This window comes from Mesoplodon bidens (assembly GCF_964165515.1).
Source record: "Mesoplodon bidens genome assembly, chromosome: 11".
NCBI lineage: Eukaryota > Metazoa > Chordata > Mammalia > Artiodactyla > Ziphiidae > Mesoplodon > Mesoplodon bidens.
In genome coordinates this window covers 59,400,629-59,418,252 of record NC_138167.1, presented here as the reverse complement: position 1 = coordinate 59,418,252, position 17,624 = coordinate 59,400,629, and positions in this window count along the sequence as shown.

The following is a 17,624-nucleotide window of genomic DNA, read 5'->3' as shown; positions in this document are numbered from 1 at the left end:
GGGAATAGCCACAAAAATGCAATAAGATATTTATAATGCATTTAATTTAGGGAGGATTCGTATCCAGAATAGCAATCTCTTATAAACCATAAGAAAAAGAAATGCCAACCAATGAAAACTGGAGACAATATGTAAAAACACCTTTCACAAAATAGAAAACATTAATAGTTAATAAACATTTTAAATGATGGTCAAACTCACTATTAATACAGGAATGCAAATTAAAATCACATTAAGATTGGTTTCACCCGCCAGACTGATTAAAATTTAAAAGGCAGGCAAGATTAAAATGAAAAAGGCAGACAATACCAAGTGTTGGTGAGAATGGGAATATTCACCCACTGCTGGTGGGACATGTAAATTGGTAAAATTATACTGGAAAACAAAATTTGTTACCCAAAAGTGTGCTGCAGATGTGCCTTTCCTGTGATCAGTGATTCCACTCCTGGGCACAGCCCGGAGAGGATCTTTTGTACATGAACGCTGGGTTTAGGGTGGGGAAAGTGTGGGCAAGATTGTTTATAGTTCCATTGTGTGTAATTACAAAAAAGTAGCTACAGTCCAGCAAGTAGGGACTAGATCGTGGTGTGGTCACCATTGCTGATCGTGGTCAGCAATGGGATGCATCCATCAGTGAAAAGGAATACAAACCTAGGGTGAGTCTCAAAAACACAGCATGGGGTAAGACTTTAGGGAGAAACGATACCATGTAAATACAGTCCCCAAATTGAAAACTTCACAATATACCTTTTAGGGATAACCCCAAGTAGAGGAAAATATCATGGAAAAAAGTAAAACTCATAGTAAATCTGAGGTCCACAGTGGTGTTCACCCTTGACAGACATCCACAGGAAGGTCACTGGTGTTGCTCAGTTTTTCCACCTTGATGGCTGGTGCATTGGTATTTGTTTTATTATACTTTTACCAGATATATTGGGTGTGCACATGCATCAGTTTTTAAGTGGGATGGATATAACACTTTGTAATAAAAACAGACTCATAACAAATGAAACAAAAACTTGATCAGAGCTAATATTTATGGCCACCTTCTCTCTGTTGGGGGTTCTTCTTATCCTCAGGAGGGAAGTGGTACTGATATTCCCATTTCACAGATGAGAAAATTGAGGCTCCAGCTTGAACATGGAGGCTCCAGGTTTGCTGCAGAGCCGTGACCTTGACCACTACCCTCTACTGTCTCCATCTAAAATTAAATGGGACATTGCCAAAGCCCCTTGAGGAGATAGGTGAGCTCCTGGAGGTGGGAAAAACTAGCCAGTGCTGTGCCAGCCCTGGGGGGTGCCACAGAAAACTATGACACCCCCTTCCTGAGGAAGCCAGAAGCAGCTCAGGGATGGGGACAGATGTGAGGCAGCTCCAGTTTTCCCACATGGCAGGTCCACCTATGCAGGAGGCCGGGGGTCTGGGCCAGCCCTGGAAAGGCTGATGAAATGAATGGTCTTCATGATAAATGAGTTCAATTTAGTGCTTGGTTGCCTCTGTCATCAACTTCTCTTTAACTAGCTTCGAGTCTTCCAAATTGGGTGGTGAACTCTTTAGGAGAGAGTTGTGTTTCCTCTTTTTATTCCACACACCATTTAACCAAGGCCCAGGTACCCAGGATGTGCCTAAGGATAACGGGACCTGGAATGGAGAGAAAGCATTGCAGATCCCAGCTCTCCCAGTAGCTGGAGGTGTGAGCGTAGAAAGCCCCTGACTTCTCTGTGCCTCACCTTCAGAGTCTACATAGTGAGGGCAGTGGGCATGCACCCCTGGCGGAACTGCTCAGCTTTAGCATGGGTGGGGTGGGGGTGGGCTTCCATGCATTTGGATGAACCAGGCATCTTAATGGATCAGACATCTGGATGGACCACAAATTTGGATGCACCAGGCATTTGGATGGCCCAGGCATCTGGATGGACCACAAATGTGGATAGACCAAGCATCTAGATGGACCATGCATTTGTGTGGATCAGGCATCTGACAGACCACACATTTGGATGGACCAGGCATCTGGATGGACCAGGCACCTTCAAACACTGGTTCCTTGCTATCCAAGGTGAGGTACATGGACCGGCAGCATCAGTCATGTGACAGCTTGTAGACATACAGAATCTCAGTCCCCAGACCTGCTGGACCAGTATCTGCATGTTATCTCCATCCCCAGTTGATCCACACACGTATTCAAGTTCCAAGAGCTCTGCATCCTGTCCATGGGACTTGTCCAAATGTCCATAACAATCGCTCCATGGCTGTTGAGTAGATGAGTCCAGGACCCTTGCTATTTGGTCCTGATTTGCTGGGGCTGCCATAGCAAAGTGCCACAGACTGGGGGGCTTAAACTGCAGACATTTATTTTCTCACAGTTCTAGAGGCCAGAAGTCCAAGATTAAGGTGTTATCAGCGTTGGTTCCTTTTGAAGGTTCTCATAGGGCTTGTAGATGGCTGCCTTCTGCCTCTGTCTGCTCACGTGGACTTCCTTCTGTGCATCTCTGTGTCCAAATTTCCCCTTTTTATAAAGACAACAGGCAAATTGTATTAAGGGCCCACCCTACACCAGCGTGACCTCATCTTAACTAATTACATCTGCAGTGAGCCTATTTCCAAATAAGGTCACATTTTGAGGTCCTGGGAGATAGGACTTTGACACATGAATCCTAAGGGGTACAATTCAACCTATAATGGGACCTAGGAACCTGTGTTTTTAAGAAGTGTCTGCAGGGATTCTGAGGAACAGCCAGTTTGGGGCACCACTGAACTTGGCCGATAAGGCGAACATGCTGGACAAAGGAGTGGTGTATGGGTGGAGACGGCTGCTGTGCCTGGAGGCTTGTCTCCAAGGCCCCGATTTGCAGCTTCTTCCACCTGGAGGGCAGCGTGGGTGGTTGCTCAGTGCTGGTGGCCATGACACATCATTCACACAGAGAGCCCCGCAGGGGGTTCTAGAGGTTTTCCTTCTCTACTGTTCTATTCCTAGACTATAAAACAAGTTCCCCAGAGGGGTCCCTGGGGGCCTTTTTGTTGTCAGTGCCTGTGCTGAAAAGCCCTGCACCCGGACTCCAGGGTCCAGAAGGGTGAGGGGCCGCGTGCAGGGGCATCCTATCAGCTGCAGTGGTCTCTGTCCAGATGTGGGTCTTCGACCTGCTCTTAGTTGCCTACTTTCTTACTGGGATGCTATTACCTTTTTTAAACCCTGATGTGTCTGGGAGCTCAGCAGACCTTTTGTGCAAGAAGATCTCTGTCAGGAACGAGGCTCCTGTTGCAGTGGGAACAGCTGGGCAGCAGGAGGGACACAGAACCTGTGCTCACACCACGGTCCCGAGGCACTCAGCATGCCCTGGTCATCTGAGAGGTGAGCACCTGGTGTGCTGGAAGCTGAAGGGGATGAACTCACAGAGTGCAAGGACCCTGCAAGAGCTGTAACAAGCCCTGTGCACCTGCCAGACGCTCATGGGAAATAAGTGTCCCCATTTGCTATCCCCCTCTGCGGGCAGCCTCCCTGCCAGGTCTTTGTCCCCTAATCTCTCAGCCTTGGTATCAAATCTTAAATGCCTGCCCCTCCTGCTCTCCCTAAATTGCACTGGCCAAACCCATCAGGATATTTTGTCAGCCCTTAGGCGATATTTATAGTTCAGTAACTCCCAGGGATGTGTGCACAGCACATCTGTAATCTAGAAGAGGATTTGGAAGCCTCGCTTCAGGACCGGGCTAGCGTGCACCTCCAGAATCCTGGGCTAGAAACATTGCGGGGGGAATGTGGCTTGGGGTAACCCTGCACCGGCTATGAAGGAAAGCTTTCAGGCAGTGGACTGGTGGACTGTGGGAAGAAGGATAAACGGGGAAGAGCTCTCAGACTGAGAAGAAAGGCTTTAAAATCATTTCTGAGAACAAAGAATGACAGGGCCCATTACAAAAGATCCTTATCTAATCACTGCAGCAGCCCTGCAGGGTCTCCCCGGGAATGTGCGGGGCTTTTCATTCATTGTGGATTGTGTGCCCTGGGGAGTGAGGCCTCCTTTCTGGAATAATCGGCCATAATTGAGACCTTGCTTTAAGGCAGTGCTTCTGCCTCTTTGGTCCTGAATGGAGTCAGCCACTGTACTCTGAGGTTTCGGGGGTGTGGTCTGTACTGGACGGTCCCCCTGAGCACCCAGAGCTTAAAAACCACCCAACCTCTTCCAGTGTGCCTTAATTAAGCGGTGTTCAGAGGGTGAGCGCAGAAGTGCTGGGTACCCGTGTACCCCTTTGTGTCTTCAGGGAGATCTGGGGTGGGGGGCAGTTGTGAGTTCAGAGCTGCAGGTGTGGGCAGGGAGGACACTGCCCCCACTGTGGGCTAAGGTAGGGCCTGGCAGGTCAGCTGCAGGAGCAGGGTGGGAGCTGCAGCCAGCACGTACCACCAGCCACCCACCTGCCTTACACATCCGTGAGGATGGGCCGGACTTGGGAAGGCCAGCTCTGGCCATCACGGCCGCTGCCGACCTTTCCATCACATGGCTTCCCTTGTCAGAGGTGAAGCAGAAGGACAGTGGCCGTCATTCCTCCAACTCCAGGTGAGGGAGCCAAACGGCAGAAGTGCAGATGTGAGCTTTTCAGCTTCTACTGAAAGAGGGTGAGACAGAGGCTGAAAACCAAGTCACAGCACTCGGTGCCCCGAGTAGACTGATGGCCAATCACGGGCACAGGGGGTGGACGGGACCTCCTCACGCTTCCTGGCACGTGATCCAGTGCTGACTTGCTGACGGCAGCACGCTAGCCCCAGGCAAGGCCAAGAGGAAGCGAGGCTCCCTTGAGATTGGAGCTTTCTTTTTCTTCAGATTCTATGCCCTGTGCCTTGCTGGCCACTTAGGGGCCAATCACGATATGTTTTTAGTGGTTGAACAAAGACTAGCAATGAATTTTAGCCGGGAAACGTCGGAGCTACCCCATAGGGACCCATCTGAGTTGGTAAAGTCCTCATCCTGGGAGGAGAAGCAGGGCATGAACCTCGAGGTGATACAAAGTCAGATTTGTCCTCTGGACCATCACCAAAGAAACACAGCCTCGGCAGGGATGTTGTTAGCATGTGGTGTGTCTGTTTCATCCTATTTGATGAAACCTTCAGCTTTCCGGCGATATGAGTTTTACATGAGGAAGAATCCATGGAGGGTTGCAAGAAGTGGGGTCTCTGAACCTGTGGATTGTAGAGCAGGCCCAGAATCACTACTGGTCCTGCAGGTGCCCACCTGGCCGTGGAGGAACAACATCTTCCACCTGGAGCCACTGGGCCCTTATTCTGATGCTCATGGAGGGAGCCTTGGTGACTCTGTTAGAATTTGCCGGAGTAAGGTGGTGCATCTGTGGTCCAGTTCAATCTCCTACCGATGCCGGGAGCACCACTCCGCCATGGAAAAGTGCTGTGTGAGTATCTGCACGCTTTCAGAACACGATTGGAGTGGAGACCAGAAAAGGAAAACGATATAAAAATGGCATGTGACCCTCATCTAACACCATATAGCAGGAAACATTTTTAAATTAATCAAAATTTAAGCAGGGCTTCCCTGGTGGCACAGTGGTTGAGAGTCCGCCTGCCGATGCAGGGGACACGGGTTCGTGCCCTGGTCCGGGAAGATCCCACATGCCGTGGAGCGGCTGGGCCCGTGAGCCATGGCCGCTGAGCCTGCGCGTCCGGAGCCTGTGCTCCGCAACGGGAGAGGCCACAACAGCGAGAGGCCCGCGTACCGCAAAAAAAAAAAAAAAAAAAAAAAAAGATTTAAGCAGATATCTGCCTTATTCTCCCACCATAAATCAAACGTATGGACACCAAGGGAGGAAAGTGGCGGGGGGTGATGGTGGGATGAATTGGGAGATTGGTATTGACATCAATACACTGATATATATAAAATAGATAACTAATAAGAACCTGCTGTAAAAAATAAATAAATAAAATTAAATTTGAAAAAACAAACTGTGCACATCAACTGCTTTGCATACATATATAACTCCACGGCACCAGGCTCTGGAAGCCAGGGTGCAGCTGTGACCCCGAGAGATGGAAACGTGGTGAACTCCGTGTCCTCCCTGAGTTTCCGAACTCGGCCCCAGGAGGTAGAGCCACACAGAGACAAAGGTCCTGCAGACATGATGAAAATCCCTGTCTGTCTGTGCAATCATCCCAGATAACCTGGGTAGGCCTGACCCAATCGGTCAAAAGACCTTAAGAGCAGAGCAGAGGATTCCCTGACGGGGAAGAAACCTTGCAGAGGGCTCCAGCCTGACCTTCTCGAAGGCCTGCCCTGTGGACGCAGACTATCCTGGCCAGACCCCACAGTCCCGGGAGCCAGTGTCTGTCCTGTGTCTGCACGGACGTCTCCTCTGGGCTGTTTCTCCCGCCGACCCTGAAAGCAATGCGGAAGAATGACTCTGATCGTTTCATTCTTCATTTCCTTCCCACCTCAGCCTTTGCACCAGTGTGTGTTCAGGCCTCAAAGTCCACACACACAGAAGTGGACGCCTCCTGGCCCCGGCCCTGACCACTTACTCTGACCATTAAGCCTCTCCATCGAGCTGCCCATGCAGAAACCTGGGAACCGTCCCCGCCTCCTCCACTGCAGCCCCTCCAACCCAGGTGGGAGCAATCATTCCTTATCAGTCAGAGGCAGGCCCACCCGCTCTTCATCCCCTGACTTCTCCTCACTCCCACTGTCACTCTCCTGATACGTACGTCACCTGGATGATGCACTAGAAGCCCACGTAATCCTCCCAAATCACAGACCTCGTCTAGTTGTTTTCCTGTTTGGGGCCGGGTCGTACTGGTAGAAATAGAGGCCTCCAAGGCAGCTGTGTCACTCAGAACTGGCTCTGTTGTGCTGTGGGAACAATCTAAAAATACCAGCATCTTTGCAAGGTGTGTGCTTCCTGCTCCCAGCCCACGCCCATCACAGGCTGGATGGACTTTATTCCTCACAGACGCCAAGACACCCAGCCTGACGGGGTCTCTATCGCAACATCCCTGCCACCGTCTGAGAGCAGACGGATAGGAAGCCGGGAAAGCCATGCACTGGCTTTTATGGCATCTGTGCAGAATGACACGCACCCTTGGCCAGGCACATCACGGGGACCCCCTGGCAGTCACCAGGCAGGGCCATCTGTCCCTCAGAGAGGACAGTGCAGACACGTGGATGGTCGCTGCCTCTACTGCACCCTGAGCGCAGGAGAGTCAGCGGGACCTGGGGAAGCCCTGCAGAGCCCACTCACTTGCGGCAGGGCTGGGGCAGCGGGAAGGGCTGGTGGGAATGGCCACGTGCTCTGACCACTCAGCCTGGCAGGTGTTTGCTTGGTGAACCAGCCGTGGCCTTGGCGGGGCTGAGGATTAGGAGCAGAAGTGATGCTCTGAACCTGTACCCTCGGAAACAACCTGGTTCCTTCAGAGCTATCCCAGCCCTCGCAGACGTGGATGTGCTCAGGGCAAATGGGCCGGATGTCTGTGCTGCCACGTTCCGGGCCACAGGCCCCTGCAGTGAAGAGGGTGGATCCCTTGCTCATTGTGGGAAGGAGGCATGGGGACTGGGGGTCTCAGTTAGAGGATGTCCACGAGGACTGACGGGGTTTAGGCTTCGTGGGTGACATTGGGGGAGGGTTCAAACTGTGTTAAATTTTAACTGCTGAGCTGGGCTGGGAGAAGAGGTGCTGGGCCTGTGCTTTGCCTGGTGGCCTCGTTGTTTCTGTGCTTAGATATGGTTTGGGCACAACCTCCTTTTTGGTCTCACTTCGTCATAGTCACAGAGGGACCTCATCTCCATTGGTCTCCTGGGAGGCTGCTTTGTGCCCATCAGGGAATGCAGTGGCCTCGCTGTGAGTGCCAACCCAGTTCCTGGGTGTGTGCTGTTGTCCTCCCATCCCCCAGGTAACATCCTGCAGGAGGGTGTGGGTGTGGCCGGAGGGCTGCCGGGTCACCCCTGAGGCCTGCTGCCAACTGGAGCCCCCAGGATGGGCGGAGTCAGCACCGGCCACGTGGACAGCGCCTCCTTCAACGGGGGCGGTGGTGATGGGGGCTCCGTTCCTGCTCCTCCGGGGGCCCCGCATGGCTGGTCTCTGTCTGGGCAACTCAACCACCACCTGCTAACCCTCTTCCTGGACTACCTCTGTTTGCCTTCAAGTCACGTCTTAAGTGTCACTTATGGAGACACCACCCCCTATCACTTACGGATGCACTTACCCCATGCATCCTTAGGACTCTATCTTTCTCCATAAGTTCTCTTCAAGTGGGTATCAGAGAACAGGGCAAGGATGGTGCACACTGCAGGTACTAAGTGTATATTTACTTAGTGACTGAACAGAGATCTTGGCTGTCCCTGCCTCTGTCCCCCTCCGCACAGCCTGGCCCAGACCATCATCATCTCTTTCTGGATGGTTCCTCAGGTGCCCACCTGTGCTCTTGTCTAGTTGGCCTTAATCTACATTCCCTCAAATGCAAATGTGACCACGAGGGAGAGGAACCAGGTCCTCACCTCTTTGGTGTCTCTGCTCATGAGCGACGTGGCTGATGGCACTTTGGGGAAGGAACCCTCAGCTGTCAGGACACCCTGATGTCCCCAGGCCCCACTGTGCCAGCCCCGCACTCAGATCCAGGACCCCGCATGGTCTGGACCCTACACTCTGCGAAGTCCCCAGGCCTCTGGTTAGAACAATTCGTCCCCACAATTAACCAGGAGGAGGCACGTTCACTGAGTCAGAGCTGGAGCCTGGGAACCTCTGCTGGTCCCTGCCATCCCCTCCTGCTAACGTGGTGTTCCCATTTTCATTGCACCTTGACAGTGATCGTGACCCCCCCAGTGGGCGGGAAGGCAGCCGTGTGCTGTGGACCCATGTCACCAAGACACTTTCCTATGCTTCCCGCATTTAGGGATTGCTTGTCACTGGAAGATTCCCCAAATGCAAATGTGGTTTGTTAAAATGCTCAACAATTCTTGGTAAACAACCCCTACCCCCAAATGCTTAGTTCGGGGCCAGTTCTGTCCTGAATGAGATAAAAGGCCTGCATATTTCTCAGAAGTTTAGAATGACAGTTCAGGCGAATGATAAGAAGAGAATGTTTTTCTCCTATTAAAAAAAGAAAAAAACCCTTCCCCTGCAGTGTGTTTACTTTTTCTAAACTGGAATCCCATGCAAACACAATAAAATATCACCTAGAGTTTCCTCTAAAACATTATTAAGCCTCATGCTGTGAGTGGCAAAGCTTAAATATTGCAATTTAACATGTATTTATTGTGTACCTACTATGGGTCCAATCAGCTCTGGGTACTGAGGAAGAAATTTTTGTATAAGAAAAACACCTAGATGTATGGGAAAGGATGCTATTGGATGGTGATAAAGAATCAGGACAGACACATGTAAATGAACGTTCCTGTAAAGTCCTTCTCGTGAAGGAAGGTAGCATCCTTCCTGCCTATGGGTCACCAGTGTCTGCGGCCATTCTGCAGAACGTGCTTTACTTTCCACAAGGCATCCACGTTGTTGACCTGTGCCTTGATCCTGAGGGTCCCCGGAGGAGAAGATCCTGGGGACACCTGATGATGTGGAGTTTCCTCATCTCTTTTCCTTAACCGTGGGGCAGGCAGCATTCACGCTCACCAGTGTCCAAGCATCTTTACCCACCCAGACCCAGGACAGACTGTGCCCCCAGCCCCTGGCAATGAAGTGACACAGGTGTCTGGATAGGCTGTACCTGGAGGTGACAGGTGCACTTGCTACGGATGTATCGTTCTCTAAATTATCCCCTCCCACCCCCGCCTGACCATGGCAGCAGAGGAGGCTGAGCTCAATGTGGTCCAGACTCAGGAAAGCAGAGTCTCTGCCAAATTATGCAGAACCAGTAAATAAGCAAACTGTCATCGGATCCGATGGTTGTTTTTTACTGCAACACAATTTAACTTATCCCCTGATACATCCCTGGAAATCCATTCATTAGCTCTTGCTGTCTGCAGGGAGCTCTAAAATATAGACACAGAGGAATCTGGGTGGTGATCTTGGAGTTTGGGTTTGTTTTAATTGAGTGTCCTAGGCATCGTCCATAGAAAGATGTGGAATTAAGTTAACCTAACTGTAGAACGTTCTTGAAAAAACGATTCGATGCTGCCTGGAGAGTGCATGAAACACCTGTCTTTCACCATCTGAGCTGGACATGTTTTCTTGTTTGTTGATTTTCAATGTTGTGTTAGTTTCTGGTGTACAGCAAAGTGACTCAGTTATACACGTATACATATTCTTTTCCACTATGGTTTATTATAGGATATTGAATATAGTTCCCTGTGCTATACAGTAGGACCTTGTTGTTTATCTCTTTTATATATAGTAGTTTGTATCTGTTAATCCCAAACTCCTAATTTATTCCTCACCCAACCCCTTTCCCTTTGGTAACCATAAATTTGTTCTCTGTATCTGTGAGTCTGTTTCTGTTTTGTAAATAAGTTCATTTGTGCCATATTTTAGATTCCACATATAAGTGATCTTATATGGTATCTGTCTTTCTCTGACTTAATTCACTTGGTATGATAATCTGTAGGTCCATCCAAGTTGCTGCAAATGTCATTATTTCATTCTTTTTTATGGCTGAATAGTATTCCATTGTCTATATGTACCATGTCTTCTTTATCCATTCATCTGTCAATGGACATTTAGGTTGCTTCCACGGACATGTTGCTTTTTTAAATCCTATGACTCAGTGGTGCTTTTACACAGATTTTTGTAGAATGCACATCAGTTACTTTATAAAACATCCCTGAATTTTGGGTTGTTTGCTATTTTCCAGTGATTAGATTTGGTTTACACTTCTTGGGCTGAAATAGTGCAGAAGTGACCTCTGGCTTTCTTAGGGAACCACAGCTGGCACACATGTGTGTTTGCCCGTAATCTCCATATTAATTTTGAGCACTTGGTTAAAGTGTGGCCTGGTTTCTTCACTGTATAGTTATTAGTTTTCATTTTGAAATTAGTAATTAATCTGTAGGGAGATTATTATTTTTTGAAATATCCTGTTTCTCAACACATATTACTCTGTCTCCCAGACTTTGGAACCACGGAGAGTTTGCCTGAATCAGTTGTTACTATGATGACTGCAAATGACATTTTCTAGTTTCCTCCTTCCTTGGGTATTTTTTTTTTTTTTTTTTTTTTTGCAGTACGCAGGCCTCTCACTGTTGTGGCCTCTCCCGTTGCGGAGCACAGGCTCCGGATGCGCAGGCTCAGCAGCCATGGCTCATGGGCCCAGCTGCTCCACGGCATATGGGATCCTCCCGGACCGGGGCACGAACCCGTATCCCCTGCATCGGCAGGCGGACTCTCAACCACTGCGCCACCAGGGAGGCCCCTTTCTTGGGTATTTATTAGTGGGCATTCCACTCAGGAAAGCCCAATTCTCCTCTATTTATTCACTTATTAATTTATATGTGGATTGCTTATATGTATTTATATATATTTTGTACATATGGACTCATGGTGTCTTGCTTTATTTAATAGGCATTAATCCACAACTTTTTCCATGTTTTGATGTCCAGATTGTCCCCAATTTGGCCAGTGGATGCTCCTCCAAGCTGGCGCCTCTGTCCTTTCACCTGTCCCTGTGGCACCTGTGTGCACCTCCTTAGTTTCTGGCACAAGATGTTCACAGCTCAGCAGGCATCTTCCAGCCTCAGTTCCTGGGTCATCTTTCTCCAGGCAGCCCAGGCCCCTTTTAGGAGGAAGACAAAGGAAAGCTGAGGAATGTGCCAGCTTACATACTGGCACTCTCCAGCTACCTCTACAAGGATCAAATCCTGAGCCGCTGCAGCTGCTGACTTTCCATACCCCTTGAAAAGAGTTCAGTGTGGAGATCAGGAATGAAGCCCTCTGTGCTCTGGGAAAAACAGGAAGAACAGGTCTTCAGATAGTTAGATATTTTCAGGAGAAGATTTTATGAGCCCAATTCTTGCATCTCATCTTATCTAGGAAAGCACTAAAACCCTTCATGGTGACATCTGCTCCTCATAAGTAGAAGTAACCTTCATGAGACTAGCAGAAGCCTTCTGCAAAAATGTGTGCTGGGCTGCATGGACTCCCTGTCACCAAACTCGCTTATATACTGACCTCCCCTCCCCTGTTTGGAGCAGTCCCTCAGACCTATCTGAGATGCTGTCTCCTGGGCTATAGTCCTCATTTTGCCCCCAAATAAAACTTAACCCACAACTCTCACGGTGTGCATTTTTTTTCAGTCGACACATGTTCTGGATGAAAGGAGTCTAAAGAGCTATGACAACTAAATGCAACTTGGGACCCTGGGTTGGATTCAGGACCAGAAAAAGATGCTATAAAAGACATTTTCAGGACAATGGGTGAAATTAGAATGTGGACTACATATTAGATAATTTAACTACTGATACATTTTTTAATATGACACCCATACTGTGATTATTTGACAGCATATCCTCATTCTTTGGAAACCCACACTGAAGTATCAAGGAGGAAATGTGACTTACCCTCAAAAGGTTCAAACAGCAACAACAAAAATAATAATGATGTAAATCGAGTGCAGAAGATAAAGCAATAAGGCACAATATTGTATCTTGGGGAAACTGCATAAAAGGGGGTACAACAGGGCTCTCTTTAAACTGACCTTTCTCTAAGTTTGAAATTATTTCAAAATTAGTAATTTAAAAAGAGGGAGACTGAAAAGAAGAGCTCATGTGCTCCCATCACCGTGGCTGGGCAGGCTCTGCCCACTGGAACCCTCTCCATGCCCTGGAGACAGCAAGGCCAGTCTTGGGAAGACTGGGAGGTCAGGGAGTCTACCCTGGACCACTCCCGGGGGTCACGATGCCATCGAAATGGGTCAGGTTGGCACAGAACCTGTGGGCTCCCGCCCAGCTCGGGCTCTGCTCCTTGGCCTCTCCTCGGAGGTGCTTGAAGCTGGGCGGGACCAACAGGAAAGCTGGATGCAATTTTTATACACCCTTCACGTGCAAGAAATAAAGTCTAAAGAATCAGGAAGAAGGCCAGACCAAAGCGAGCGCACCTTTTCTTTTTCGTTACTGAATAAGAAGCCGGGGGCTCGGGTGTGGACAGAAACCTCGTGCTGAAGATGGCTTGGGGCTGGTCAGTGCGGGGCCTTGGGCCGGCCGCCCTTGTCCAAGCCTGTCTCCTCCTGAATGGGATAAGGGCACCAGCAACACCTGGCTGCACAGCTGGGTGGGGAGTGATGGGATCACTCTGGAAGCCCCTCAGCACTGGCAGCACAGCCCAGGGACAGTCACTTCCCTGCCCCCCACATGGTGCAGGCCGAGAACCGGGCTAAGAGGCCCCAACCCCAGGAAGAAGGGTCTCTGTGACTTTGGCAAGTGGGGGCAGGACATCAGGCCAAAGACTTCCTGTGGGACAGAGAAACCACCGATGTCCATGAGGTTGTGCCTTTCAGCAACATAAACTTTTCCAGGAATCGTGCTTATATTCGAAAAACATATCACATAGAATAGAACTATTGGAACGAGCGAGGCTCAGAAGCTTGCTTTTGACTTAAGCAAATGGATCTCAGTCTGCAGTTTGCAAATTCTTCCCTGGAGTTATATTTTGGAGCCACTTTGCATAGTCTTGCTCTTAGAATCGTTTTCAAAGAGAGAAAATGCCTAAAGCAAAAATTTTCAATTGAGCCGGCTCCCTAGCTCACCCTCTGCCAGGCTCCCGAGGCAGGAAAGGAACCCTTCTCTCTGCCTCAGTCGCTCTGACCTTCGCCATTCCCCCCCCACACACACTTGAGGGGACACGAGGAGCTCTGAGCTCCTGCAGGGATGGCAGGAAGCGCTGGGGTGTCACCAGATCTTTCTGGGAGGCACAGTGTGACCTGGACATGTCAGGGCGCCTGTTGGGCCAGGGGCTTGTGAGTGTGCAAAACCTCCCTTTGTTCACACACCCACTACCCCATGGATGCGGAAGGGCCTGGGAAATTTTCTTATCATTTTAAATACAAATATTTAACTACTGCTTCTGGAAGGGACCTGGAGTCCAGAGAGCTGGCAGCGCCTCTGACGCCACAGGGACATCACTGCCACTTTGCTACCTCTCAGGTATTCCCTTTCCCCATCAAAAGCTCCTGGAGGGCGGCTGGGGCCCTCCCCTCTTGGCCTCCTCCATTCGGGGATGTCCTGACCCTGGCGAATGCCTGCGATTGAAGACAGGGACGGAGGGGCTCTTCCCATCTCTGCTGAGGGCCGATCCCCTCTTCCCAGGAGCTGGAGCCCCCATCCGGTCCTCCCTCTGGACCCACACACCTCAGCGCTTCCTCCACCCTCTGACCGAGCCAGGCTGCCCGTCCTTTCCACCATCTGTGCTCCGGGCCTCCCGGGACAGTAAGGGCCCCCCTCAATGCAGCTGGCCTCCCCATTCTGCAGGACGTGGTCAGGCTCCCCACCCCCTTGGTCAAGTTTGTTCTGTTATTTTTTATTTATGTATTTATTTTTGGCTGCGTTGGGTCTTCGTTGCTGTGTGTGGACTTCTTCTAGTTGCAGCGAGCGGGGGCTACTCTTCGTTGTGGTGCGTGGTCTTCTCATTGCAGTGGCTTCTCTTGTAGAGCACGGGCTCTAGGTGCACGGGCTTCAGTAGTTGAGCCACACAGGCTCAGTAGTTGTGACTCATGGGCTCTAGAGAACAGGCTCAGTAGCTGTGGTGCAGGGGATTAGTTGCTCTGCGGCATGTGGGATCTTCCCGGACCAGGGCTCGAACCCATGTCCCCTGCATCGGCAGGCGGATTCTTTACCACTGCGCCACCAGGGAAGCCCTCTGTTCATTTTCTGAAATAACAGGTGCTTGTTAGGTACTCTCTGTGCACAGGTTACCCCTCCCGCAGTGGGGAGAGTCAAGATGTACCGGACACCATCCCTGCCACCATCCGGGAGCAGGGCTCCTGCCAGCACTTGGCATAGCTGTCCCGCTGTTCATGGTCTCCGGCCTCCATTGCTCCCTCTCTCAGGAAACACCCTGTCCATCCCTGGCCCCTTCTCAACACCCCCTCCTCTCGGCCTCCAGGCACCCTGCTTCCTTTGTTGCTTCCTCCTCATCCTGCCCCATTCTACTTCATCCTCAATCTGTGACCTGAAATGTGGGTGTCCCAGGCTCACCCCCCCACGCCCTCTTCTCTGTGGATGCTCACCGCCCCGGCCATCTAATCCAGTCACAGGCTTTTAAGAACTGTCTATCTGCAGAGATTCCGAATTTGCATCTCTGGGCTCGTCTTCCTTCCCTTCTTCCTCCCTCCCTCCTTCCCTCCCTCCTTCCTTCCTTCCTTCCTCCCTTCCTTCCTTCCTCCCTTCCTCTCTTCCTTCCTTCCTCAAGTTCACAACCAACCGAGCACTCTGCAGACTTGAATGTTTAATGAGCATCTCAACTGTTACACGTGTGACTCCAAGCTCTTGATTTCTCCTCAGAGCCTGCTTCTCCTCGTCTGCCCCACCTCTGAAAAGGGGAAAATGTTCTCTCCATCTCTTAGGCCAAGGTCCTGGGATGTCATCAACTCCCCTCTGGCTTTCGTACCTCATCTCCGATTCATGAGCAAGGCGGCTACACCCGCATCCAGCAAACTCTGTCCCTCCCTCCTTTTTGTTGACAGCAAGGATGTGACTCCTTCCCTGAGGTGGTTCCAGCACCGCAGCAGCAGCTAGAAAGCAGGAGGCTCGTTAGATAGATAGGGAAGGAAGAGGGGAGGAGAGGAGGAGGGGCCGCCCTTTTGTCCTCACGGGACCCCAATTCCACTTCCCACCCCCTGATGTTGTCCAAGGGATGACGTCGTTCTCATGGAGGCAAAGAGGATCTTCCAAAACCGTAGCAGAGGCTGATCTGGAATCGCGTGGGTGGCTGTTATGCGAAGATGAAAGGGTGTCTGTTCCAGAGGCCACGCGGGACACATACAGAGGCCAAGGCAGACGTGCCCCGCAGCTCGTCACGCAGGGAGACTAAGCAGGGAGGCTAGGGACCTCACGGACAGGCGTCCGCTGCCTTCCCGGTTGAGGACACACTGCTGCGGAGCCAGCCATGCCTGGGCCTCGGTGCTGGGAATCGCGGGCTAGAAACGCACGCGCTCTGCATCTGCTCTGAGATGCGACACATACCAGCCTCGTCATCATCCACTCCGCAGCCGTGACTTTGCTGAAGGCAAAACCTCTTAAAATAAACAAACAAGTTGAATTTACAAAGAAGCTTTACCATCGACTTAACTCCACAGATCTGCTGATTTCCTTGCAGCCGCAAACCTTTGCTATTTCTCCACCCGGGGCACGTGGGCCGGCGATGTCTTGGTGGTGGCTACGGGGGCGTCAGGGCTATTTTTACCATGGCCCCCGCATGCTTCCTGGGTTAACAGAAGCCAGTTTTCTCCACTTTGCTTTCCAACAGCAGCTGACTGGGGAAACCCAGAGACAAATGTTCGCAGGGGCTCCAAGTGACACCGCGCTTTGTCACAGCGGGTGTGCACGCAGCCCGGCTTCTCACACCAGCTTCCTCTTCACCGTGACCGGGCAGGGCCTTGGTCTGGCATGGCTTTGACCTTCTCAGTGGACTGCCCACCCCTTGCTCTCTGGAGAGCCAAGACATCGCTGCAACCCTGCAGAAAGTCAAGGCAGGGAGGAAAGGCAGAAGTTTCATCCAAACTTTAGGACTTTTCTCCAATAGGCTGACACATGACGGTCACTGTCTTAGAAGCTGGAAAAGACACTGAACATGGAGCCAGGGAGTATGGGACCAAGTGTGAAGTCACCCTGACAGCATGGCCTTAAACACACGTCACATGTTCACCTTCTGGTCGCTTGGGATAAGGATGCTCGCTGTCCCTAATGGAGAGGCCCTTTGCTCCTTCAGCAAATACCTGGGACACATTTCCCGAGGGGCAGGTCTGGGGACAAGCCCGAGGACCAAGTGTAGGTGAGGAAATCCCTAGGGGAAGAGGACAGAGCAGCAAAGGGACAAGTGCACAGCACGTGGTAAGTCTGCAGCGAGGAGCAGCAGGACTCAGTCCCGAGAGGGTGGGACCCACGGAACCAGAGAGCAAGGACGGGATCATAACACCCTCTGTCTCTCTCAACCCCATCAGCGCAGTCTGACAAGCCGGGTGAAAAGTTCCTGAGTGAATGGACTAAAGAATGTGCAAGCATCTAAGAAAACAGACGTTAGAATTTGAGCCAGTGGCGAGACGCGCCTTGGAGAAGGCGTCGATATGACAGAGGGAATATAAGGTGTTGAATCATCAACTTTTCAAACCATCTCCCAGGTGGAATGGGGGTCCTGGGGACCAGTGAGGTGCAAGACAGGTGTTATGGAACATTCCTGCCTGGCTCATGGGTTGCAAATTCTGAGAAAAACTGGCAACAGGCATCCCCGCTGGGCACGCATTCGCCAACTCCCTCTGTGGTTCTTCTGTTTCTCAGGGAAGAGAAATCTTAGTCCCACCCCCTTCCTGGCCTCCAATGACTGCCTTTCAGAACGTGTAGTTCGTCTTAGGAGGATAATTACCCTCAGCTCTTAGCACCTGGCTTCTTTCCCCTTATAGTACGTGGGAATCCTGCAACTGCAAGGTATTGTTCCATAAAATCCCTGAGTCACTGGGATGGGTGTTGTGTGTCTTAGTTAGGGTCCTC